This window comes from Ursus arctos, unplaced genomic scaffold, assembly GCF_023065955.2.
Source record: "Ursus arctos isolate Adak ecotype North America unplaced genomic scaffold, UrsArc2.0 scaffold_15, whole genome shotgun sequence".
NCBI classification, from domain to species: domain Eukaryota; kingdom Metazoa; phylum Chordata; class Mammalia; order Carnivora; family Ursidae; genus Ursus; species Ursus arctos.
This window is the reverse complement of record NW_026622819.1, coordinates 30304632-30331648: the sequence shown is the minus strand read 5'-3', so window position 1 is coordinate 30331648 and position 27017 is coordinate 30304632. Positions and strand designations below refer to the sequence as shown.

General features: G+C 41.6%; 1 protein-coding gene across 1 annotated transcript in view; it reads left to right on the top strand.

The window, feature by feature from the left end:
• The first annotated feature begins 9177 nt into the window (after positions 1-9177).
• DAB2 (DAB adaptor protein 2) overlaps positions 9178-27017 on the top strand; it is a 158164-nt gene continuing 140324 nt past the window's right edge. Inside the window, exon 1 of the mRNA XM_057312218.1 lies at positions 9178-9449. The gene's annotated coding sequence lies outside the window, so the exon portion shown is untranslated. The remainder of the gene's footprint in view (positions 9450-27017) is intronic.

Here is a 27017-nt window from a genome sequence, read left to right as displayed (position 1 = left end):
AATCATTTATTGAGTTTTACCATATCAGGCACTTTGCTAATCATTTCTATGCTGAATACTTCCCATGCCTCTCTATGTCCACTCTCCATCTGGCACCCCACCTCCACCGTGGCTCAGAGATGCTGATCATTATGGGTCCTATCAAGCGGCTCCCTATCCTCTGTTCCACACAACTGTCCTGGATTCCAGTCCTTACCCTTACCTTCCGGTCTCAGAGGGGTGGGGTGGGTGAGGGGTGTGGTCCTCTATGGCTAGCCTAAGGATACAGAACTAACCATTATGCCACTTTCCCTATGGCCTACCGACAACTTTATAAATTGTCCCTTTCTTAAACCCTCTTCAAATTACCCCCATTTGATTACGTCATCTCTTTTCCTTTGAGAATCCTGAGTAATACAGTGTTAGAATGTTGTTTTATTAGCCCTCCCCTCTACACCATGTCAGTATGATGTAGTTATAATCCCCATTTTACAAATAAAAAAAGAGAGGTTGTTTGCCTGAATGCACACCACAAAGGGGCAGTCAGGATTTAAACCCAGGTTTGTCTAACTCCAAAGCCTGTACTCTCAACCATTTTACTATATTGCCATGCAAAGGCAATTCTAATCAATAGTAATTATAAAATCACAAGCAGTTATGAAATTAAAAATAAATCAATTCACAACGTATTTAAAATAATTTTTTTAGTAATTGTGTATTACAGGATAGCATTTCATAAGCACTGGCTCATTTGAGGCTTACTCTAACCCTGCTATTATCACCATTTTAGAGATTTTAAAAAGTGAGACTTATCCTCTGATAAGTATCCCCCCACCTCCGCTGCTACCCCCAAAAAGAACTTCCACAAGAAAGCCTCAGTGAGCAATTTGGCTTTTATAAAAGATACACGAGTGACACACAGGGAGACGGATGGCAAGCAAGTTCACGATTGCCTAGTAATTTTTGTCTTCCAAGTTCCTTCTGGTCCACTCTACCTATGAGGGCTCAGCTCTCCTCCTCCACCTAGGCTGTGCTCCACTCTGATCATCCGGCTCTCTTCTCCCCCAGGTCCCCTTCGTACCCCAACATTTCTATGCTCCTCCCATTTTTACAAATACCAATGTTTTATCCCAAGTATATACCCCACCTGTATACCTAAACCTGTCCGGATTTGGATTGTGGGTGAGTCTTCCCTTTGGCATAATCTAACTTCTTAAGAGAGTAGTTAAAACTAACTATCTATCTATCTATCTATCTATCTATCTATCTATCTATCTATCTATCATCGATCACCTGTGATTCTCTATCTGGGTATGTATGTGTGTATAACTATGAATGTGTGTTTGCATTACGTTGGTGGTTAGCCTCTAGAACGGTATAGAGTGTGAGATATAACCACTAAGCTACCTAGTCATCCTGCAACAACTTTATAGTTGTGGTCAGAGGACAGGAGGAAAGAAAGAAAGAAAGAAAGAACTGAGAAAGAGAAAATAAGAATTTACATAATTCTTCGATGTCACAACCAATAAATGGCAGAGCTGGAATGTGAATGCTCCAGAGTGTGTGTTAATTTTTATGTTATATTGCAGCGAAAATGCTGTAGGCACACAAATGTTTGGTTGTTGTTTTTTTTTCTCACTGACAAGGAAGGAAAAATTAGTCATATTCAATATATGAATTAGGTTTAAGCATTTTCAACAGATTATCCTCCTTTGCCAGGACTGCCATGAAATTGACAACTTCGCAAATGTCTACGTGTAATGCCCTCAGTTTGCTTCTGTGGTCAGTATCGCCAATAAGGAGAAGCAGACCAAGTTTTAGCCATCAGGGTCTTGAATGCATTTGACAGTGCCTGTGATTTGCTAATCACTAATCAACATACCAAGATTTTCTGAGAACCTGTCCTGTACCCAGTGCTGAGCCAGAAAACTTTGCATGGGGCTTTAAAATTTTAACATGTTTTCATTCACTCAAAACAGGGGTATAAAACAGTCATTCACAACGTAAGATAATACCTACTTCTGTGTCAAATTGCATGTATGAACTACAGATATCAAAGAAGATAAAAGGGTCAGAGCGGTCCAGAGGTGTTCATGGATGAGGTAAGCTGATACCCTTGTAGTTAAAGTTTTGATGGCTCCTTTCTGGCTTCAGGATTCTAATTAGTAGATGTTAATCTTTAGATATCTATCCTTTAGTTCAGCATTCTTCTGAAATAAATTTTAAACAAAAATGGCAACAATCACTACTAAAGGTAATAATCGCTTTCAACATTTTCAGTCGGTACAGAGGGTTCTTGCCATTTTCGATGCCCGAAGGAGGTTAATAGGAGTAGGTCTTGAGAATGTTTTCCACAGCTGGTGTGGAGAATGCACCGTTCCTGCAGTCAAGCTCCTAGAATCTCAGCTCTCTTTAGACTCTCAATAATCGAGGGCCCCAGGCTGCAAGGAAAGCACACCAGATGTCCCCACAGGCCTCCTCCCTGGCCTCCTGCTCAGTCTTTCCCAGGGATAAAGTGCAGGCAGTGCAAAATAATCTGTCCAAAATTTTTGTGGGTCCGCGACTTTTAGCCTCTAATCATGCCTAGTGTCTGGCCCATCAAGGTCACACTAGCATGTTTTATTCACTACAGCAGGGTCCTTGGAGTCCTGTATTGAAAACACAAGATCTCACAGGGTCACCAAGGAGGAAATACTATGGGGCAAAAAAGAGATTATGTTCTTTTCTAGTGTTGCTTCTGAATCTTTTCCCCTCTACTCTTCATAAGCCCTTCTTCTCACCCCAAAAGAAGTAGAGTCATCCTGCCGGTCGTTCCCCAGGTAGCTACCACTTGATTCTCCCCACATGCCTGACCAGAAGATCTGAATATGTATGAGAATCTTTAAAAACCCTCTAGGCTGGGGAGCGGGACAGTGAAAGAGTAGGGGCCATTCCTCTAAATTGGCGAGATGATGTCGATACCACAGCATTAGTACGTTTACAGGAAAGAAACCAATGTGGGAGGGGTAAAGGGAAATTTCGCCTCTCCTTTGGAAAACTCAAAGCAATAACAGTGGCTGGCAATCAAAGTTCAAAAGGCCCGAAGCCTGATTAGTCTGTTAAAATCTCAGTGGTTCGTATGGTTTAGGGATTTAAGGAGTGGCATTAAAATGCCATAAACATCATAATCCACAGAATCAAGTTTTTAGAGCTCTTGGTTTTGTTTTTGTTTTTTGGTCTTTTAAAGAAAAGAGACCTTTTGCCTTTATGAGTTCCTTCATGGGGATTTCATTTCAGAAGCTCAGGTTTTAGAGAAATAAATAAACCAAATTCCAAGGCGCATTGAGGTCTCACCAAGAGGTGGCATTTAGAAGCTGATCATGCCGAAGTAAGCAGGGAATTGGGGCTGGGGCCATTAGTCACTAGTTTCCAAATACAGATGGCTTCTGAAGGGCTTTGGAGGACACATTCCTTCTTCAAATCAACCCCCACGCTTTGCTCCCATTTCAAAAGTCATTTCGTGTTTTAAAGCAGAGATTTTTTCCAAGTGTGTTTCTTGAAGAATTTGGGGCTGTGGAGGAGACCAGGTGGGCAGTCTCGGGGACCCCACTCTAGCTATATCCCCATTTACTCATTTTGAACTTGTTTGAAACATTTACCAACAAATGGATTGAAGTATTTAGTTTTGTAAAAGGCATTTTGCTAAAAAGTAAGAACAACGACAGAACAACAAATCATCCACAAATTTAAACAACTACCGAGTCCAGGTGTCACTTTCAATTGGCAGCGTTTTAGCACGCCCCTGTGCGGTGTGGAGCAAGAGTGCAAGAACAGCGCGCTCACAACTTGCTTGGCAAAGACCGGGGCTCTAAGGATGGAAGCCCCAAAGCTCAGATGTGATGGGGAGAGGTGATGGGGAGGAGGAAGGAAGGTGATGGGGAGGAGGAAGGAAGGCTAAGCCCCAGGGAGGTGACATGTTTTATTTTATTTTTTAAAAGGTTTTATTTATTTATTTGAGAGAGAGAGTGAGCAGGAGCAGAGGGAGAGGGAGAAGCAGACTCCCCGCTGAGCAGGGAGCTCGACACGGGGCTCGATCCCAGGACCCTGGGATCATGACCTGAGCTGAAGGCAGATGCAGGACGCAGAGCTGAAGGACGCAGAGAACACTGAAAGAGTTGAAGCATAGTATTAATGGAAGGTTCAACCAAAATGCCACATAAGCAATGTCACATATTGAGTGGAGAGGCTGTCAATCAAGACGCAACTTTCCAAGGAAATCCTTAGGACCCAGCTACAGGATTTTGAGCCTGTCACCACTTCAAGAGCGTCCCCAGATGGGAAATGAAGAGGAAGATGGAGGAGAAGAGCTTGAGATAGAGTTGTACTGTGAGCTCCACCCTCTACCCCAGGGGGAGGCAGGGTTGCGAGCTGGCTCCTCACTAGCGAGGGGGGTTTCAGAGGAGATGACATGGAGAATCTGCCTTTTTTGCCTGAGTTTGGGAAATTTCTCCGACACATGCCAGAGCGAGAGACCCTCTGCTGTTCCATGGGAGCAGACGGAGCTGCAGTGAGGACTAACTTTATTCCCTCCAACTGCAAGCCAAGATATATAATGCCTAGGGCCAGGCGGAGGAATGCCAGCCTGGGGCCTTTTTATATGGGACCTAATAAAAGGCCTAAAAGAATTTCTGCCTGAGGACAAGAGGATCCTTACTGAGAGGATCTGTATAAAATAAAACACAAGAATTTCGAAGGCTGGGGGTGGGGGGAGTGAACAACAGGCCAAAGGTGAAGAGAGTCGTTGTCTGATACTATCCAAGGGGCCAAGCAGGTTGGGAGACCTGGCAGACTATCTGTGGGGCTCTGAGAACAAGAAGCCATGGACAGGCATGACAATTAAATTTTTCCTGTCCCCTAATCTTCTCCCTTCCTCAGCCCCAGAGTCAGAAAGAGCAGCTATTGCATGGCAGGAAAGGTTGGCAAAGAAGCTGGAAGCCCGTGACACCAGACAGACGTGTCCAGCGCTCTGGCAAGTGGATGACAAGTGGTATTTTTGACTGCAAACTGCAGTGTGCATTAATGTAGTATGACTGAAGAGCTGCTTTCTGAAATAAAACTGTGTTTTGTAACTTAAGCAATTTGGGATTTCTTTTTATAAAATAAGAATGGCCAGAAATGTCATGGTGCCTGATAGTTTTCTTCCAAAGGCAGAAAAGAAAACAGAACAAAACAAAAAACAACCAGAAACAATCCCCAATGAATTAATCGTAAAATGGCAGTGGGGTAAAGTGCCTTTTAATTACAGGCCCGATAAGCAGGCTTGTTTATTGCACCAGTTAGAGGTGCTTGTAAGAGAGTGGACACCACTGGCACCGTGCTGTCCAGGGCAGGGCTTGACCCTGCGCTTAACGGTGAAATCCCCGGACACTGTGGTCAGGGGAACAGTAATAAGTGGAAAAGTCCTTGGAGGATTTGGGAGGTTGATTGTCTGTCTGGTTGCTTGTTTGGTGTCTTCTAGTTTTTCCTTGAGAAAGATTCTTGCAGGTACGTTCAGCTACATGCCAGCACTCTCTAGGACCCCACACTGCAGTAGAAAGACGACTACATTCATATCCATCCATAGATATCTATCTATATATCTTTTCATATATATGTTTGGGGTTTTTTTGTTTTTGTTTTCTTAAAGTGGACTCATGAGAAAGGTAAAGGGAAAGTGTTTGGTTTATAGGGAGATAGGACACAATGGTTTACTTACCCTAACCCTAAAAATTCTTCTGTTTTCTTTTCTTTGTTTTTTGTTTGTTTGTTATTTTGTTTTTGAGGTGGGGAGAAGTAGTTTAGGTCTCCTGTCAAAATATAAACTATCTATCTGAACCTATCTTTGCTTCTCTCAGTAAGATCATTCACAACTTCTCACGAAAGGGAAACATAGTCACAGAACAAGAAGGAAAATGATTTCTTAGGAGAAAATGAAATTTGCTTTCATAGACCAAAAAACCAGGCATGATGTAACAGCCTGCAAGATTAACAACACATTGTCCATTAGACTCAGCAGGAAATGGACTGGAATTGATGGCTCAAGAATGACAGGAAAAAGAGCCTGTTTCCTTGGGGTTTTAGGATACATTTCTAATGAGTAGTTTTATTCATAAAATATTTCTGCATATTCTATCAGAACAGCAAATAGTAGTCTTCTGAAAACACATCCAGTTCTGTGTCTTGACCCACAGATGAGGGAAAAGCTGTGTGTCATGATAGCTGGAGAAAGGACTGTGCATTTCTGGGTCCAATAAGAACAGGGTGGCATTGATGACTATCATCTCTGATTTTCACCTTCTCACAGGTGACATCAAGGGTGCATTTACTCATTCACACAATAAATGCCTGGAGTTAAAGTCAATCATAGTTTCGAGGACCAGTCAGGCTCCAATCCATTGCTAGCTGAGTGATGGTAACAAGGTCACTTAATCTCCCTGGGCCTCAGTCTTCCTACTTTCAAACAGGAATGATAGCAGTCTTGACCTCATCGAACTTTTGTGAAGATTCGATGAACTAATGTTAACATGATATGGCCACAAGAAAGAATTGCCCAGGTTTCATGCTGTGGGAGCATAACTGATGAACAAGCCCAGCTACTATCCTTTTGGATCTAGGGCCATATTCCCACAAGGCTGCTCTCAGCCAATGACCAACAATGGTGAGGGTACCAAAGAAGGTCAATTCTATGAGACGGGAGAATCTCAAAAAGATGACCTTGCCTTGAAGACTCTCCTTGGGTTGGCAGAACATTTCTTGGAATTGTACTGCCCCGTGAGACCAGGCTTCCTTCCTTCTTCTCTCCTTCTGCACTGTCAGAACATCATTGTGGTAGGAAGGCTCCTGCCACTTTCTGCTACTCCCTCCCCTTTTATCCTTCACAGGCTTTTCACTCACAATTAACCTTTCATTTCATCTCATCTTAATGTATCCAAACTAACACAGCTGGTTAAAGACCAGCATCTAGTACATAGTATGTGCTCGGTAAACACCACTTCTTATTATTAAAGGGACAGATGGGCAGCATAAACATGGACTGTATGTTGCAATTCAGAGGAAGGAAAAATCACTTTGAACCAAGACATTCAGAAAAAAATTTTATATAGGAGAAAGATTTTGAGCTAGCTGGAAGAATCTTTAAAGTAAGGTTTGCTATTACTGGGGAAAGACAGTTTGAGCTAGGAGAAAATAAAAAGCCGAAACACAGAGATGGAGAAGTGGAGATGCTTCTAGATTGGCTGGAACGTAGGGTGCATACGCAGTGGTGGTGCCGTGAGTTCAGTCAAGTGGGTTGGGGCGAAACTGTGGGAAGGATTTCTATTAGTCTATTTTGCTTGTTGTAACAAGCTTTGGTGGCTTACAACAGACATTGGCTTCTTATTTGTGTCACACGTTGGTGGTTGGGGATCGGCTGTTATGGCTCTATTTCTTGTGCCTTCTTGTCCTATTCTGAGTCCCTGGCTGAAGGAGCAGACCCTGCTGGGGACACATGGTTTCTCAAGGAAAAGGACTGACGGAAACATACGATGGCTTTTGAAGCTTCTGCCAGACGCAAGATGTATGTCATGCCTGCTCACATTGCTATGGCTGAAACAAGTCATATGGCCAAGCCTGGTATCAATAGGGCAAAAATACCCCCCAACACAGGAGGCACGGGAGTCACATTGCATTGGATGTGGATGTCTGATCCTCTCACAGCAAGGGGGGCTAATAGTTGGTACCAATAAATCAATCTACCACAGGAAAGAAATTATTCAGTCGACCAAATGTAAACATTTAATGTTTTTGTTTTAGCTGGCCAGTGACGCCATCGGGGTCGTGTTCGTGTACAGAGGTGCAAGCGGAATGGGAGTGTGGAGAGAAGAATTCCACGTGGGGACAGGTGGGAGAAGATGCCAGGCAGGCTCCAGTGGTGACAGCTGGAGTTGATGGGGCCCTCTGCTCCGGGACCCATCTCCCTACTCTTTATTCTGAGACCTCCACAAGCAGATGAAGAAGAATGTCACTTGTCAGGATGAGGAACAATCAAATCACTTTATAAAGTATCTGGATATTAGAGAAGACGGGGCCAGTTCTCAGATTAAGCCTCCGACAAGTAGGAGAGAGAAGCTGAATTTCTTTTCAGAGCCCGCTCTCCTCCCTCTACCTCTATGCTTCTAGGTTTCTACAGTTTCCACCCCCGTCAAACAAGCCCCAGCCCGTAGTGCTTTCATTTTATCCCCAGACGTGGCCAGGTCTCCCCACCGGTGATTCTGACCGGGCCCTCCCAGACTCTCCCGCTGCCTCTGGCCTGACCCTTCTGCTTCAACCCACCTTCCACAAAGAACCACAACTTGCCATCACGGCTGTGACCCCCCCTCCTTATGGCCTGGCAATGTAACTAGCTATCTGTTCTCCTTAAAAATGCATTCACTGTAAAATGTTATTTTACTCTCCTGTCGTGAAATACTTAGATTGTAAATGCATGCCTTAGAGAGAGAGTGCCTCACCCTCCAAAAAAGCAGTCTATCATGTCAGCCAGTGGGAGGAGATAATCTCCAACGAGGGCCACTTAGGAGCAGATCTTCAACCAGATCAATAGGCGAGTGCTTGATGTGTTTGAGGCCCAACTCGGCCACTCCCCCGCAGGGCTTGTGGAGTGTGTCCCACATTGAGTTCTAGTCTGCACAGGGTGCAGAGTGACGAGACAGACCCACACAGCATTCTTTAATCCTGTAAGTGTGTTTTAATGTGAGTGCTGGATTCAGAGCCAGAGACCAATGTCTGAACATCCAAGGGCCTGTAAGGACCATTCTACACCCTAGAGAAATTCCCAGAAGTGGCAATGCACTTGCTCTACTTCCTCCACACTCATGGACAAACTGTTTCTAATTCACTGTTTTTCACGGGATTCAAAAAAGAAGGTCATGTCAGAAAAGGGGGGTGACCCTAAACCAGCACTGATTTGGCAAGTGTGTCTGGCCTCCTCTTGAGACTCAAGACATTTCACCAGCAGAGTCATCAGTGCTCTGGTGCGGGCAATTCTATTTTTTTTTTTTTTTCCTTCTGACTCAATTCTAACATCTGACCGTTGGGTGAATAAATAACCTCCCATCTTCTTACCAGTGACATCAGGTCACATAATAACCATCTACCTCAGGCACAGAGAGGCAAAGGCCGCCAACCACAGCTTCCAGATTTTCTTTTCCAAGTAAGTAGTGCATCTCGTTAGACCTGAAAATACATTGCCTGGGGTCAACTGCTCAGGAGTCACTTCTGAAGGCGAGTGAAGCTTTCAAGTGAGGCTGGAGGAGAAGTCACCTGGAGGCCTGGTTACTGTGACTTGGAAGTCCCACCACGACCTTGGTGCCACAGTGCCTGGGACTCTGGGACTTTGGGCACCAGAATCCTTTCCACAACAGAGAGAGAGAGAGAGAGAGAGAGAGAGAGCGCGCGCGCCACTGTTCCTACCACAGGTAAGTGGAAAAGCATTTGGGTATGAATAAATTTTGCAACGTATGTGTGGAGTAAGGCAATAGAACAGGGCAAGACAGAGAAACCTGAGCTGTGGGCCGCTGGGACACTTGGGCTGACTTGGCAGATGACAGGTTTTGTTACAGATTTTTAAAATAATGCTGCTTTAAGAACAGAGAGAAAATCAAGCCAAGAAACATCAACAGTAAGTTTTCCTCCTTTTTTCCCCCTAAGATATGCTGAAGCCAGGTTTAATTTTATGTCAGGAAAGAATTCCCTCCTGAGACTTTCCTGGCCACGGTTCAGTTGAGGATAATGTTTTCCAGCCATGTTTCCAGAGTCCCTCAAAAGTTGAAAGGAAAATGGCAAACAATCGTGAAGCCTTCACTTTGAAGCAGCAGGGGGAGCTATTATGATAAAGAAATGGGTGGCTCCAGTCAACATTCCCTACAGGTCGTTTTCCAGACCAGGGAGGACCCGCAGGATGAAATATTTACAGATATCAGCAGCTTCTACACCTGTGATTTTAATGCGAAGCCTTATATGTGATATTTTAAATCAAAAGGGGAAGAAAAAAGAGTCTTAGATATTTGTACAAGTTGCTGGCAGCCTGTAAAGCGAAACAGCATTCCACAATGACTTTCATCACCAGTAATGAAGCGTATCTCAGACAGTGTATTGCAATCCCAGGGTCTCTGGTGGAAGTAAATGTTTAAAATAGAACTTCCGGGGTATAAAAAAGAGCCGTTATAACAACCTCACCAAAATTTACCGACTGTTACCATAAAAGCTATTTCGATGCACCCAGAGTTCTTATTTGTTCGGTAATTCTGGTTTTCACATTACTTAAGCCCATTTAAAAATTGAGGGGGAGGAAGGTAAGGAAGCCAACCTCACTGCTTATCATTGGAAATCGTTTCTGTTCTCCTTCATGTTGGGTTGAAGTCCTATGTGAAATCACACAATGTTAAGAATTAAATGATTACTCATGTTTTAGGCAATCTTTATGCTCACCTACCTCTGATTACTTGGTTCCTTCTAGTGTTTGCCGAACCCTTACATTCAGAACCTGCTGGAGCTACATTTGACATTATTGGTATCTCTCATGTACATTTCCGTGACTATTGCTTCTATATTATTGTCAAGGATGACCCCCAAGAGTAATAAATGTTGGCTTCCAGGGAGAGTCAGGAAACCGGAGTCCAGGAGAAGAGGGAGGTAATGGGGAATTGGCTAGAGCACAGGAAATTCCAGAGAAGAGGCATCTTTCCAGGAGGAAGTTGAAAATCAAAGGTCTCTCTGACCAAGTATGTGGGCAATACAATCACCTTAAAGGCTGATATTATACGGTCCAAAGAATTCTGTTGTAGTGGAGTGCCTTGGGTTTTCAGACGGATTATGGGAAAATAATCTGAGAAAGCAAGATATCTTTCAGAAAATAGACTTTCATGAAACTAATACAGGGCTGGCAGGAACAGAATTGATAAACCGGTGATGTAGAATGGAATATACAGGTAAGCAGTGGAAGCAAAAGAATTGAGAGTACAGAGAAAGAATCAGACACAAGTTCAAGAATGGCCCAGTCTTCCCTCAGAATAATTTTGGGAGAAATAACTGTTAATATCCTATAACATAATAAAATATCTTCCATTTCTGCCCTTGAGAGAAGATGAACAAACATATCAGTTACTTCCAAACATGGCTGGTTTACAGTAATATACCCCCTAATCAACAGGGTCCTCAGTGATTCTAGCAAGTTCCCAATCATTCGGCAGCTGGAAAGGTACTCATTCTAAACTTCGATCTGAGTAGGAGCTGCCACCTATCTTTGCTTTATCCTTATACTATGAGCCAGAATCATACTTTGGATCAGAACAAGACTGTGCATTCCTACATGTCTTTCATGGGACCTCTGATCATGCTTTGATCTCCAGAGGGTTCATTAGAAATATAGCGATGGTGTTACTCCTTGGAATCAGGGATAAATCAGTTAAGGAAAATTTGTTGATGGTTTGGGATTAAAATCTGTTATTTCCTTGCGGAGTTTCTGCGCGTTTAAATGGGTTTACAGAAGTACCTAGTTTACTAAGCAGTGTTAACTCAATAAGAAATATGAAGTTTTTATGTTTCTAAATCATTCTTCCCGATTGTACTCTGCTGAATATTAATTCTCTTCAGGACATCCGAGGCAGCCGTATCATTCTCCAATTGCTTTCAGATATGAAGCCTTGGTGCAGTCAGTTATCAGGCATGAGTTTATCCTCACCCTCTGCCCTCCTCCACTTTACCCAGTACAAGACACTGACACCCTACCTGCTTGGAGGTCTATCTCAACGACACCACCACCTCGTATTCCCATTCTAGGATTACTTCCAGCGTTTTGAGCTGAGAGGTAGGGCCTGGAAAGGGAAGAGGTTCGTGCTAACATGCCCTGCCATAACCTCTTTCTAAGGGCAGTAGAAGCAGAGAGAGAAGGTGCACCTGGAGAAGTCAGGTAGACTTCAAAGAAGAGATGGTATTTGAGTCGGCTGTTGAAAAACGAATGGCACAATCAGACAGGGTGGAATGCATTTTAAGAACAGATAAAAATGGCATTTGCAAAGACCAAAGATATAAAGATGCCTTTATATGCATATGCCTTTGGGGTAGGTGGGGAGAGTGTGGGGAAAATGGCCGGGGGAGCCATTGGGGCTAAACTGTAAATGGCTTGGTAGTATCTGTTAAGGAGCTTGGGATTTTTCTGTATATGAAATGGGGAATTATCAAAGGTCTTAAAGAAAGAAGATGATATACAGAATGTCTGACTTCACAGGAGAGATAAGAAACTAGGGCACTCTTAGGAGATCACAGCTGTGCTCATCTGGAGGAGAGCTGTGAGTGCGTGAGCTCAGTGCATGACAATGGGGAAGGAAGAGAAGGAGCAGATAGGAGGAATCTTTAATAGTGGAATTAAATTGAGGGTGAGTCAGTGATTTTAAGCTTAGTGCTGCGTGTATAAAAACATTCTCATGGAGACGGGAACACAGGAAGAGCTGGCTGAGAAGATACTGGGTGCAGTTTGGGACATGTTAAGTTTGAGGTGACTGTGGGACATCTAAGAGGAGCTGCCCAGGGGGCAATTGGGTGGGAGCTCAGGAGAGAAGTCTAGGCTGTATGTGGGAAAAAAATCAGTGACTAGATGAGGCTTCAAGCTAGGCGCGTGGATGTGAGAATGTCCAGTTAGAACACGTAGAAAGAAAGCAGGATGATACGGCTAGAGCATTTAAAGGACTGAGCCAGGTAGAAGAGGGGCTAGTGAAGAAGGGTGAGAGAAAGTCAAGAGAAGAAATCAAGATGGGACCAGTGTCTCAAAAGTAAGGCGGGAGGAATGTCACGCCACACGGTAGTTCCAGTGTTAGTTAAATGTTACAGAAAAATTATGCAAGATAAAAACTGAAGAAAAAGTTGTAAAGAAATCAGGAAGTACTCGGGTAATGCTGGCTTTAACCAGACCATATTTTTCTTGGGTTTTAGGTATCTGAAATGAATGTCTTAAAGTAGCTGTTTTAGAGAATTTTAGCTATCTATTGGATCAGAAATCTCTGCAGATGCTGACTTTTTTTTTTCCCCACAGTACATGAAATGTGCTTATATCCTTACATTTTTCTTTAGGATAAACAATTTTTGAGCAAATAAGCAAAAAGGAAGAGACATTCATCTTTTTTTTTTTTAAGCATATACTATACATGAAAAAGGCTATTACTGAAGGGTTGGAAGTGATAACAGCAATTTTTCTCTGTAGGAAAGGAAATAACTTAGCTTCAGGAAAAGTAGCTTGCTGACAAGGCAGTCAGTCACATGGCTTCCCAAAGGAAGTTAAAAGATCAGTTTTTTAAGGTCATAGTTCTATGGAAAGTGAAGTTGATGTTCACTTGAATAAAGCTTTTTTCAGTTATACTGAAGTGGACGTCAAAATAACCAGCAGAAACACAGAAGGATGGGGTGGTAATGTTTCCCTCTGTGCTCCAAGCTTCTCAATGTCAAATTAGATTATTTGCTGAAAGAGCAAACGTATTGAAATGTGATAAGAGAGTGTACCTAGGACATTTCCCTATTCAATATCCTTGTCCCATTCTATGCAGGTAAATACATATTTTCTTGAACAAAACATCAAGAATAAAAGGTTTCCAAAATATGGCATTCTTCTTTGGTGAAGAATTGGACAAATGGTTTACCATATAAATTTGCAGAATTTTTTTATATTCATAAATGACACATTATCAAATAAAATTGATTCTTTTATTTGTTATTTATACTCAAGAAATAACAGAACTTAGAACTAACAGTATATAAGAAAGTCTCAGAATATATGTGGACTCAAAGAGAATGAAGAAGGGAGGTAAAATGAATTAAGCACCTAGATACTTCAGGTGCATATTGAGAACTATGGTAGCATTAATGATAGAGTCTGAGAGTTGCGTCGGTGCTGAAAGGCGAGGTCTCCTCAACATTTGGAGCGGTCTCCCTGGCTCCCCAGGCCCACTTAATGGTTATCTCATCACAGTGTGGTTGTCAATTAACTTGGACTTGTTCTCATTCTGAATCAAGGATAATTTGGATCTAAGAATAAATGGGGATGAACAAAGTGAAAGATTATCTCAGGCACCTCACTGTGGATGACTTCTCCTTCTCTGTCCATTTCATGGCTCTCTTGGAAAGCAAGCCAGCTGAACTATAATAAAAGCATAGGGTTCTACCTAGATACCTCGCATTTTCCTAGAGTTGTATCTTCTTTTATAACCTTGGAGCTTATACATCCCTCCTGCACAGTGAGGCATTCAAGTCAAATATCTACGCTTGATCACACAGACTCGAGTTTCAATACCAACGCTACCACTTACAAGCTGTCTACCGAGGCAAGCTGCTTGACCCATTCCAGTAAAATGGGATGATTAAAATGCCTTCTCTGTGGGCCGATTATAAAGACTAAATGTGATGCTATCTGTTACACTTGGTATAGTGCACAGAACTTAAATGGCAGTTGGGAGAAAAAAATGACTTAGATATATTCACTTTCCTGGAACTGGTTATTTTAAATAATAGTCTTTCCAATTTTTAAGGTCTCAAAAGATTATTAATGTCTTTCCTTTCATTAAGCCAAAAATCTATCTTATTCTTAATTTTAATTCTTATTCTTAATTTTGTCCACTAATTATTCTGTCCTCTGGAATACCGCAAAATGAATCCAGTTTTTCAAGTAGTTCCATTCCATTCAATAGTGAAATGTCCACTGCTGAGAAACAAAGATGAACAAGATGTAATTTCAGGCTGAAATAATCTCAGGTAATAGAGCAGAGAAGCTATGTAACCCACATGTGTCATAGAGGTGAAGTGTTTAGGTGTCCAGAGGTATTATGCTGTGCATTCAATTACCATACAAACGATATGAGCAGTTTAAAGGACAAGAGCAATTATTGGAACATAAAGAAGTGAAGTGTATGATTGGAAAGAATTTGTGGAGGCGTCGCACCATGCCCGGCGGGGTGTGGAAGACACAGTCTCGGATGAAATAGCAAAGCACCCGGGCATACTCAGAAAGCAAGGGGTTGGTTGGGCAGTTTTGCTAAAGCAGGTTTTCTGAACTGTGGGCTGTAGGCGTGAATCTTTGGGGTTTCAAAGGAGACATCGGTCTAAATATGCACCAAACAGAGCAACAACAAATGTCTCTCGCATAACTGCCCTCTTTCTGAAATACAACTTTGCTGCGATTATAATTAATAATACGGTTATAATTCTGTTTTCTTCATCTGTGAGTACTCAAAGTACAGCTGCTAGCATAGAAAGTCCGTGAAAGTTGTTCACATTAAAAAGAGAGCCATACATGAAAAGTTTGGGAACTATCAGGTCGTGGTCTAGACTACTGAGTAGAAACAGGCCATTCTTTCCACTTGGCAGGGCCCCCTTCCCCTCTGGCCTATGCAAGGACATCCCTCTGGTCACTCACTTGTCTTTTAACTTTTTCCTTACTACGACAGCTCTCATTATCGTCCAAATATGCTGTGATTTCCCCCAGTCTGGAAAACCATCCATCTTAATGCTGCTTCTACCTCCAACCAGCTATTTTTACAGAAAAAAAAAAAAAATACTAGGAAAAATTTTTGTGGATGCAGTTTCCGGTTCCTATTCCAGTATTTTCTCTGTGGGCTTCACCTCCAAAATGCATCTGCTATCTGACGTGTACCTCTACCACCCTGGCCCAAGCCACTACCATCTCTCTTCTCTCCTGGATCCCTGTAGCCTCTGAACTAGTCTTGCTGCTTTGTCCGCACTCCACACACTCTATTCCCATCGTAGCATCTGCATGTACCCTGTGGAAGCACAGGTCAGATCATATCACTCCTCTGCTCAAACCCCTCCCCCCAATATTTCCCACCTCATTCCGAGTGTGGTCGGAGTCCATGCAATACCTCCCAGGACGCATGCTCTCCACACTCAGAGTTCCCTCCCCAACCCCATCCCCAACCGTGCGGCTTCCTTGTCACTCCTCAAGCTTACCCGGAGATGTGGCCCATCTCAAATGATTACGTGATATAGACCTAATCTGTTAGGAGCAAGTTTTCTCTCTTCAGTATGATTTCCATTGCTTGTAATGGGTCAGTCTATAGTGAAACATTAGCTTTGCCTGTGATTTGAGAACATTTTCTAGAAACTCCATTAATAAAACACATCGATTTCTTTTTCTTTTTAACGTATCCCCAGTGATTTGCTCTATATTTTTGTCACATGACTCCTTTTCAGCTTTCATTCTCTTAAATACTCTTTATTACTGCACCTGACAGTTCCCTTCCACATGGAAGTCTCTCTGCTTAGTCTTCGGAGACACTGGGGGCTCTGCCACCTCCACGAGGGCTCCCCAGGCTCCTTTGCAGGCTCTCCTTCTAGAGCTCCCAGCCCTTAGGTGATTTGCAGAACTCTCTTTAGCCCCTGGCTCCTCCTCCATATTCAACCTGGGAAATCTCATCCACTCCCTGATTCAAATCTCCATCTAGACACTGTGTATAATTTAGCCCAGACTTCACTCCCGAGCTCTGTTCTCAGTTGCCTACTAGTCGGCTCTGTCGATACGTTGCAACGTCACTTCAAATTTAACATGCCCCAAATTGGAATCATTAAATTCGTTTGCAGTCAATTTTTTAAGCAAATCATATCCTCCTATGAATGCACTACCATCCGTGGAGACACCATCCTAGAAATCTCCAAGTCCTTACCTGTCCGACACATTAATTTCCTTGCAGGGATCTTTAGGAAAAGGCATCTTTCCCCCAGACCACAGTCTCCATCTTTGAATACAGGAATTTGCATAGCTTAATGCAAATATATCCTTAAAATTGGAAACCATATCCTGCATCCAACACAGTAATACTTGTGCACCCTGAAATCATCGATGTGGATTCTGAATATCGAAACTCCTCGGTTTATGTTCTGGCTCTGCCTTTTGCGGTCTTAAGAAACTCGGTAAGCCTTCTTGAACCTCAGTTTTCTCATTTACCAAGTGGGGATAATAATTATGACCTCATACTTTCTTTGGACAGATGAACTGAAATAAATTATATGCTAGTTCCTGGTGGCATACAGATACTTCCAGGAGACACTCAAAACATTTAATTTCCCTCATTCTTTCCTATCATATAAGGCAATCATACTTGCTTGAAAATTCCTCTGCTCAAGTATGTTTGAAATGTATCCCCTCCCCTTAAGAATAGGTTGTAAAAGTAATCCACCTGTGTGATTTAATATTGATAAAACCAAAGGACACAGCTGGAGGGTGAAACTCAACTGACTTACAAGCCGCCTGACCTACTATCTGGAATGTACAAGGGATCTGCTTAGTGCAATCTTATTACAAGATGGTACATTATCTTTGTCTTGTTCTGTGGAGTAATGGGAGTTTGTCCCTGACACTCCCATGCTCAGCTCACTGGAACACTGCTTCAGAACCAGTTAATAGACTTAAAATTGCGGATTGATAGCAATTCACACCTGTATTCCTAGTGTAACTTCTGGAGTCCAAATCCCTTCACTAGCTATGCTGCCCGGGACCAATTACTTAATGCTCTACGCCTCAGTGATAATGCAGGGTTGCTATGAGGATTGAATAACTTAATAAATGTAAAGGGCACAAGAAGGAGCCTCTATTTAGCACATCACTGAAGAGCCATTGAGCAAATTTTCTCAGGGAATGAGCATCATCTGGAGGTTTCTATTCATAAGAAGAGAGTCGATGACCCAGTTGAAGGAAAATATCATAATTATGGTAAGCAGGAATTAGGACAATTGAAATTTTAAATATTGGTTTTAAATATTGTTCTATATATCTCGTTTTTTTGGTTCTGGAGTAAAGTCCTGTTTCTTGCTTAGTGCGTAATTGAGAGCACTAAGTATAGGGTTTTTTTGTTTTGTTTTGTTTTGCTTTGTTTTGTTTAGAGGAAGGCTATTCTGTTAAAAGCCCAAGTGCTATTCTTATCATATATTCCTGTTTCTCCTCATTATTCACACACAGGGATGACTTTGTCCTTGGACTTAGGCTTCCATTAACAGATGTCATTACCCACTTCAAGCAGCTGTCATTAAAATACATATGACCCTAAAAAGAAATATGGAACTCATCTAGGATTTGCATTTTCAAACATATGCAATTATGGCACATATCACAAGCAACTAGTAAGATGACTGGTGTGTTTCAAGAATGATTTCAACTGGATAATGACAACCAACTACTCTGGCATCAGTGTGATCCTTTAACCATGGGCTTAATATAAAGCCCTTCATTGTTTCCTCTCCTAAACTTCCCGTCTCACAACACACCTTCCCCCCGACTCCCAGAATATCTCACTACTAGATTCCCTGGTGGGTCCTGCATATTCACCGAAGCAAAAGATTACGTCTCTCTGTATTAACTGCATGTTGTCCACATTAAGCCCTGATGTTCTTGGATAAAGTTGGGGCATGGAATTTTAGCATCAAATAAATGTCTTTTTCCCAGACCTCACCAAGCATTCTGGGGACTCCAGAAATCTTATTTACTAATTTTGGAAGATCAATCCTCTCCTCTACGTAGCCAAGCAATCCTTGCCACCAAATATAAGTATTCTTATCTTTTCTATCACTATAGTTTTATTATAAAGTCGTGACTAAAATAGTGGGAAATAGAGTCCAGTTGTTGTTGTTGTTGTTGTTTTCCCCAGCTACCCTGGGCCAGGGGAGGGGGGTCTGGAGCCGACTGTTTATTAGTTTTGTGTCTCAGCTTCTTCTTCTGAAAACAGATATTATAATAATGGTACCTATATCATAGGATTATTGTGAAGATGAATCGAGGCAGTTTATATAAAATGGGTAGAACTGTACCTTGTATACATTAAGTGCTTAATAAATATAAGCTATTATTAGCATTGTTATTATTTCATCTTGCTCTGTCCTCAAGGGACAACAAGCTAAGACAAGGTACACTATGGAAAGTCAAAATGCATGGAAACCTCTCGTGTTTCAAGTAACAGCGCAGGCCACTCAGCTAAAGAAAGCCGAGGTCCCTCAAGGGGCAGCCATATGCATTCAAAGTAAATGGAGTAAATATGGGGCAGGAAAGGCAAAAAATAAATTAATTGAAATAGAAGCACAGTTTCAAACCATGCCTTGAAACACAAAGGTAGCATTTTCGCTTTGGTGAATTTTTTATTTGCAGTCTGGGAATCTTTCAAGGTAGAAGGGGTTTGACTTTCTGGTCTCAGTCAGGCATGGAGAAGAAACTACTAAGTCCTGACACGAAAAATATTCACCTAAATTTTATGCATTTCATTCCCAACCTACTCTCTCAGGACAAATAGAGCTCACAGTTGAGCAACTATTCTGAGTTTATCCCTCCCTATTATAATGCTGAGTAATAGAGTCCATGAGATTAGCACTGTTAGGACAAGAACTCGTTTTAATCAGAAGGAAGGAAATCACCACTTCATCCAAGAGGGTTGCTGTGATTACATGGCTAAGAAAGGCATTCATTTATTTTAAAAATGACAACAGCCTTCATCCTCTGTATGCATCTGACAGTACTGTTTACCGCATATCATGTGAAGAGGATACTCCAACGTTTTTCTCCAGATATAAGAGATTTAAATGGCAGGATTGTAAAGGCAAAAACAAACAAAACAGTCATCGATTATCAGAGAGCTCCAAGTCATAACAGAAATCAAGCTAGTATGTAAACAGCAGGTGATGTAGCAGGTAATACAGTGTATCAGCAGACCTGAGTACTCTAAAGTAACTTATTATAAAACCTTACCTTGAGTTTCAAATAAACCTTCAGACAATATTAAAAAAGAACACAAAATTATAACCGACTGGCCAGGAACAACAAGAAGAAGAGGATATCTCTCCATTTAACCTGAATGTACACTGTGTTTTATATAGAAATGTCCATTCCTGTAGCAGAGAACTATTTAGGGCCTGGGGGAGGGGGGAGGCGCAGCGGGAGAGAAGAAGTCAAAGTCTCTCTCGACCCAGCAAGAAAATATGAATGAATAAAAATGAAGTTTAAGGAATAAATAACTAAAAAGGAAATTGAGTGTTATAATTGAAAAGAGAGAAAAGGTTAGACAACGAAATTAACAATTTCTTTCAGATGATTTGGGAGAGAAAAAGAATCTTAGATGAGTAGGGACATATGCTTAGGGGTGATGAAAGACTGAAGGAGAAAACAGATTCTGGGAGGAAATAGAAAAATATGATTCAGTACAAGAAAGGGGGAAATAAGCTTTCACATTGAGCCAGAGACAAGAGACAGAGAAAGATGGAAAGAGAAACACGCCGCACATTTTATTGCACAATACGCTTTCTGAGCCTTTGGCAAAAGCTATCTTTCTTCATTCTTACTTCCAGAACTAGGCTTCCCAATTAGCCTGTGTTCTTTCCTCAGTGGAAAATGCCTTGAGTCTAGATACAGATGATCTCAAGGATCCCACTGACCTCAGGCCAGGCATCCAGGCACTGTGGAGACGGTTGCTGAGAAACAGGGCAGGGAAGCCTCATAAGGACGGTTCTCTCCCAATAGAGGAAAATAACACAGATGTGAAATCTGGGACATGCAAACGGACAAAATACGTAATGATATAAAGAAGCAAGGGACAAGCAGTGCAAAATCTGTAAGGATCCGGTGCCCTGGGAGCATTCCCAGAAGTGGAGCTCAGTCTTGGCCTTAAGAGGAGGGGCAGTTCCAGGAGGAGTTAGGTGTTCCAGGACGAAGAAGCGGCATAAACAAACACAGAGATGGAAACACTCTGGTGTGTTTACAGGACGATGAATGGGGAAAATACCCTCAGTAGGATTGGCCGGGTCCTATGAAGGTTCTACCCGCCACAGGAGGTGGGACTTTTAACTGTCCTAACATGTGAACCGACGGGAGGATTTTGAATGCAGGAGAAGCATGATGAAAGAAGCATTTTAGAAAACTTGCTTTGATGGCAGTGTGCAGGAGGGCAGAAAGAAGAACCAGAAAGCAGGACTGACCCTATTTCAATAGCCCACATATCGGATGATGGATTGAAATAAGGTGGTGGTCTAAATTGTTGCATGAAGTGTAGATGCAGTGGATCAAGAGACTATATAAAGAAAAATGACTTGTTTTGGGGGGTTGGAGGAGAATAATGAAACTCCACATCATCCTACTCGATGGCCATAAGAGTTTAATAATAAACTCTTATTATTATTTAAGTATTTATTTGAAAGACCTTTTGGCACTTAATCATACTTTAATCCATAGGAATGCTTATCTTCCCAGACTTAATGATCTTATCTCTCATACCCGCCACCAATCTTATCAAAAAACACTGATGTTTAACAATTTCTGGGCAACTTTTTCAATTTCTCACATTAGACTCTTCTATGATATATTTCAATGAAAGAAATGTCTGCAACATATATTCCACTGAATTCTCTGAGATTGCTAGCAAACAATCAAATCTCTAGAGAACATCTTCATTATAAAAAGAGACCTCTAAGGTCATCCTCAGTACTAACAAAGAATGTGGAACATAAATTCCACAAGTAAAAGACCGCAGATAATCTGAAAAACAGCATTTTTATAGCTCTGATTTGAATCAACACAGGTAGCAAGGCTTCTGTTTGAATTCCTTCCTAGAAAAAAAAAGTCTTAAAGAGTCACTATCACAGTTTTCTGTTAACAAAATGAGGGCAAAATATTTGAGCTTCAAATTCTCCCTCCATCTCTGAGATAAAGGGGGAAGTGGAAGGGAGACAGATCAAAGGCACACCTGAACACCAAAAGATGTCATCGACCTGTCCCTAGGGGACATGTCATGGAGTCTCTGGCCTTTATTTGATTGTAAATGATATCATTTGCATGTCTACAGCCATCCCAACAAGCCTCACCTGTCCAAAAGGAACTCATGTTCATAGTCAATCTCTCCACCACGCCAAACATAGGTTCTCCAAAAATGTCTCTCCGAAGACGTCTCTCACAGTGCAGCCAGTCCCAGAAGCTAGGTTCTTAAGGGTTATTCTCCAAATTCTCCTCATCCTAACTCCCCATGTTAAATCATTATAATTCAAATCAGGTCCGCAATTACCATTAAGCTTACTCTACAATATGTTTTGAATCCATCTACCGCCTCCATTCTCCTACTAAGCACCATTACTTCTCATCAATTTGACGCAATGGAGTCCTTATTTCCTCCATATTCAATTTTCCCCTCTGTGATGCATTCCATGCAGAATCCAGAGGACTTCTTCTTTTTTTTAATGTATTTTACTTTATTATATTGCCATCCTCACTGAAATTGTTCAGTGGTTTCCCATTGCATTTAGAATAAAGCCAGTTCTTACAAAGACCTACAAGACATTGCCCTCACCAAACTCACCTTGTTCCAGTGACTCCTAACTTCTCTCCATTCCTTGAACATACCCTTCATATACTGTTCTCTCCATATTTACCTGCCATTGGCCCATCCTTACAGAGACCATTCCACAGCTCACCAAACCACATTTGTTCTTCTGATTAATTTCTCCCTTCTAGAATTCATCCTGCTGCATAGTAGAAACGATCATCTAATCTGCAACGTTATGTAGATTTGTATTTTTATTTGCTTAATATCTTCTTCCCTCAGGCTGTAAAGACCACAGGAATAGAAACCTTTCTCACTCTGTCCCTGAGGGGTAGGACTAGTCTAATATCCAGCATGAGCCTAATAAACACTTGATAAATAAGTGTATCTAAATGTAAGATCCAGTAGGGCAGGAATCAGACTGGTTTCCTGTTATGTCCCTACTACCTAGGGATCTCTATCTTAGGAACATTGGTAGATGTCTCCAAAATATTAGTTCAATAAATAAACAGAGGAGAGGTCTCACTGTTTTTCCCACTAAGTGCTAATTCCATTGAGAGTCAGGCTTAATTATAGAAAATTTCTCAAAGTGAGCTAGATTCTCTGTTTATCACTTCAATAGTTCCACTCTTTGATCAAAGCCTGACTACACAGAATAAGATTAGTGTCCCTGCAGCATGAAGCTGGGACATACCATGTCCCTCCTATGTCTTCCCTCAACCAATCTCCAAGTGAATGGCATGACTTCTAGATGTTTCCTCATTCTGCTTGTTGTTCCCAGCATGTACAATAGTTTTATAACTTTTCCTCTTGAAATGCATTTTCCCAAACTGTAACTGTGACATATACCAAGATATCCCACATTCCTATACTGGATATTTTTAATAGCATTGCCCAATTATATACCTTGGCAGTCAGATTCTAGAATTAATTTATTCTGACCTCTCAGCATACTATTACACTCCAGAATGTGATTAAACCAGGTCATCTACTTCCAGTACTTCTGCATTTGATTTTCTAAACCTAAGTTAGGATTATACATTTACTCCTAGTAAGTAACCATGAGATTTAACTCTGATTTCCATACTTGAGATCTTCTTAAGTCCTGGTTCTGTCATACAGCACACTCATCTCAGTTTTTTTGCCATCCAAGACCCCAAGTGTTGACTGTACCTTCATTCTTAAAACTCGGTCCCTCATCTTCTAAGAAATCACTCTCTTCTAATCCGTGGTCATCTTTCTAATTGCTCCTTCTCAGTCACCTGTGAGGCTTTCTTCTTTTTAGTCATTCTTCTTTTAGTCAGTCTTCTTTTTAGTCATAGTGGTCATTGGTAAGTCATGAAAGAAATGATTGGGAATCTCCTCTGTGCCAGGGACTGGGCTAGTGTCTAGACCGGAAATATGAAGATGAGTAAGTCACAGCCTTTGTCCTCAAGACTGTTTCCCAAAAGTCTCCTGGCTTTCACTTATTACCAGGCAATTTTACCTTTAAGCATTGTTAAAAATATATACCCTGCTAAATCCTAAATCAATGTATTCAACCTTATAAGCTCTCTTGATCTGTGGGTGCTTATTTTCAATGGTTTATTGGGCTTCACTTAATAATCCCACAAAAATCTTCAAATTCAACCTGGCCCAAACTTAACTCATTGTTTATCCCTACCTCTATTCCTGATCTTGATTGATGGTTCCATCATTTACCCAGTCATCTAAAGTAGCAAACTGGAAGTTTTCCCAGATTTCCTATTACTCATTTTTAACCTAAAATGGCTCACCAGGTCCTGTCAATTCAATCCTGTGAATATCTCAAATACCTATCTTCCTCCACATTCCTACTGCTACAGGTTTAGTTATCATCTGTCAAATAGATTATTCTTATATTCTTCTAACTGACTTCCATACTTCTAATCCCATTCTTCACAAATCCATCCTCCACACTGCTGTCAGGATGCCAGAAAGAAGGGAGGAGGTTTATAAACCATGTATTCAGTATAGTAACAAGCTTTCAATGAACAAAAGAAGTAATCAAACATGAGGCAGAGAAAAAATAATCTCAGAAAATAATTTGGAGTCAGGGATAATATCTGACACTTCTTCTTTCTTCCTGGAACTCTGATGCTGCTCTGAGTGCTCGGCCCGAGTTATCTCCCTCAATGACAGTAACCCCTATGAGGATTGATAAGGAAACAGAAAGGTTAACATGTCCAAGGTCACTTGGCTAGTAAGCTAGTAGATCTGAACCCAAATGGTCTGTCTCGAGAGCTCATGCTCTTAATCACTCACTAGTTTGCCTCCTAAGAATGAGTTACAAGTACAAAAGTTATGCCATGAAATTTTACGTACTTGCTACAGGCAGCCAACAGTTAACGCTTTCCCAAACAGCCAACACAAAAGAAAACGGTTGTAAGATTTGCAGTGTAGGAAAGTAGAAGCAGACAAGATGCCCATGGAAAACACTGCACTGCTTACTGCTAAGACCAATTAAAAAAAAAAAGAGGGTAAACGGACAGAAGTCAATTGGGCTGTTCAAAACTGTCAGTAAGGGCCGTAAGCTCCCCCCACAACAGCCACACCAGGCCGTGCTTATGCTCTGATGAAAGTAGTTCTCAGTCTACATTCTGACATTCTTTTCAACATGTAGTAATAAGCAGGCAGAAAAAGCATAGTCACGTGACCTTATAGATTTGGTGGTCTCAGCTCCTGCCTCAAGAGCTCAGCCAAGGACTTTGCGAGTATGGTTGACTCAACCTGAAACGAATGTAATGTGTGTCAACTATACTTCAATAAGAAAAAATTAAAAAAAAGAAAAAAGAAAAAAGAATGGTCTCCTCAAGGCAGACATAGCCATACTCTAGCAACCAAATCAGCCAGCCCTCTCATCCTACTCGGTTCCAGATTCTGCTGTCGAGTGAGAGGACATCTTCACCTTTGTTAGGCCACAGCCCAGTCGTGCAAGGACAATGGTACCTTTACAATATTTCCGGCAAATCTACTAACTTTGAATGCCAGGCAAACACTTGTGAAAACTTATTTCTATTGCTCTTTGCCAGGTGTTCTTAAACTTTGCGGCCATGGACTGATTTGGCAGTCTGACTAGCCTGTGGACCACTTCTTGGAATAATGTTTTTAAATACATTAAAACCATGATATTTCAAAGCAAAACAATTACATTGGAACACAGTTATCAAAAATAGTGTAATAAAAATCTGTGCTTATCTTTTGAATCATTAAACAATAAGGCCTAAGAGCCACTGTAGCTCTGAAGTAATGAGTCTGAATTTTACTTGGGGGTTCTGCAGTACCTGTAATGCTATGTGAAAATTGACCAGACTGTCAGGGAACCCCAAATCAGGTTAAAGGATGCTTTCTAAGTGATGCCAATATTTCATGGAATCCGGTGATAATTGCTTAATGTATCCATCTTAAATTAGACATATTCCTAACAGACTGGAAAGAGAATGAGTCCACAGACCTGGGCAAATGTTTTCCAGGCCAGAAATTAGAACAGCCAGCAATTTTGTTGTAGCTTTAATGCCAGGGTTAACATATGAAAAGAATCTAGCAACTGATGGGTAGACAGCATCTACAGGAAATAGAAAGAAAGGTAGAAAGATCTAGCCTTGCTCTTCCAGCACCATCTAGGGAAGGGGAGCTAGAATCTTGATTTTAGGAAACATTCAGCTGTAAAAGTGCTTTGACCATGGGATAGGCATACCTATTCTTACTTTCCACATCAGAGCCACCTAACGGGAGCCCTGGACTGACTGCTAAGGCTTATTTTATTTTATTTTATTTATTTATTTTAGAAAGAGTGAGCACATGGGGAGGTGCAGACAGAGAGAGAGAAACTTTAGCAGACTCCACACTGAGTGCAGAGCCTGACGTGGGCCTTGATCTCATGACCCCAAGATCATGACGTGAGCTGAAACCCAGTCAGACACTTAATGACTACACCACCCAGGGGCCCCCTGACTGCTAAGACTTCTAGAGCGTCATCCAGGAGTCTCTGATCCTCCTGAACATGGGTATAAACTTTAGTGTAAGAAGATAATCCAGAACTCATAAGCACCAGAGTCTCAAAAGGGATCTTGATCCACCAAAAGATAAGAAGCGTTTTCTAGACTATTTTTTTTCCTTCCATGACATACCTGTGGCAATAGTTTTATCTTAGTCATCTGGGTATATTTTCTTTTCCTCACACATTTCAATTTAAAACTTTCTTGATTTGGTCAAGAAATTTCCTGCCCAATCTTTTCCCTTTTTCCTTGCGGAAGGCACTAAATGTCTCTCCAGAAAAACCCTTCTAGTGTGTGAGCACCAGTGTTGTAAAGTACCTCTCCTTGGACCCATCACTTAGCAGATTTTAAGTTGGAGGCTAAGGCGTTTGGAATCAACACAGGAAATGTATGAAAAGAAAAAAAAAAGCAAATTTCTCCTTCCCAGGTTTTCCTTTTTCTACACTGAGCTTCATGCCTGGGATCTCAAGAATCTGGACGGACAAAGAGCAAAGGCCACCACCACCTTGTTCTAAATACAGAGCTATCTGGAAGCCCGTAAAGACCCGTGAAGAAGCCCATGTCACTAGAAGCAAACCACAAATGCTTAGAAGAGGATGTGTCACCATGCACAAATTGTGGCTCAGCCTCTATTGTCCTGGTGGCTCAGAGCAGGGAACGTGTCTATCTCCTTGTTGACATAGGG